Source organism: Elaeis guineensis, chromosome 7, assembly GCF_000442705.2.
Source record: "Elaeis guineensis isolate ETL-2024a chromosome 7, EG11, whole genome shotgun sequence".
NCBI classification, from domain to species: Eukaryota; Viridiplantae; Streptophyta; class Magnoliopsida; order Arecales; family Arecaceae; genus Elaeis; species Elaeis guineensis.
In genome coordinates this window covers 34,814,674-34,815,633 of record NC_025999.2, presented here as the reverse complement: position 1 = coordinate 34,815,633, position 960 = coordinate 34,814,674, and the positions used below count along the sequence as shown (strand labels likewise).

The following is a 960-nucleotide window of genomic DNA, read 5'->3' as shown; positions in this document are numbered from 1 at the left end:
CACAACTAATTCTTTCCACCTTACGTATCTAGGTTTAGGGCTCTTTCTTTCTTCTCTCTCCTTTTTCTCTTAAAAAAAAAAAAGAAATGAAACAAAAATAAAACTTGAATCATACATTAGGATTTGCACTGGTATATGCAAGGTAGAAGATCTCTCTATTCTGACCTAGTTGAACCTAATCTTGAGATTGAACGGTTGATTCATATTAAACCTGAAAATCAGATGGCTGGAGATCCTAGAGAACCACCTAGGCAGATGAAGGAATATTTTATTCCTTTCACCTATAACCCATCGACTTGTACCCACTTACCTGATATCCCTGCAAGTCACTATGAGATCAAGTCGACCACAATCCAGATGCTCCCGTCTTTCTATGGGAATACTAATGAAGATCCTTACAAGCATTTGGATGAGTTCTTAAAAATTTATTCTATGGTGAAATTTTAAAATTTTACTGATGATGCACTTAGATTGACCTTATTCTCCTTCTCACTTAAAGACAAAGTCAAGTACTGGCTTGGCACAATAGGGAGACCAATGCAAACTTGGGGCTGAAATGCAGCACGAGTTTCTTAAGAAATTCTATTCCATAGGTCAAACCAACACCATGAGGCGAGCCATCACTGGATTTGCTCAGCTTCCAGGAGAACAAATTCATGAATCATGAGAGAGACTTAAGGAACTTCTTAAAAAATGCCCACACCATGGTCTATCTAAGTGGCAAATTGTTCAAGCTTTTTATGAGGGTTTAGGTGACCAATACAGACAGATGGAAGATGCATCTTGTCGGGGTGCATTCATGACTAAAAGTGAGGATGAAGCCTACACTTTATTTGAAACTTTGAGTGAGAATTCAATCAATCATGCTTCATTATTCTTCTACGAAAGATCAATCCCTCACCCAAAAGCAGACAGAAATTTTTGAGATCAAGCAACAGACTCTAGTCCTAAGGTCGATCT

The 960-nt window shown here is 38.0% G+C and overlaps 1 non-coding gene across 1 annotated transcript; it reads right to left on the bottom strand.

The window, feature by feature from the left end:
* Window positions 1-604: 604 nt before the first annotated feature.
* Window positions 605-711, bottom strand: LOC140859562 (small nucleolar RNA R71). Its single transcript, XR_012143099.1, has one exon. It is a non-coding gene; the product is annotated as a small nucleolar RNA R71 (small nucleolar RNA).
* Between the last annotated feature and the right edge of the window lie 249 nt (window positions 712-960).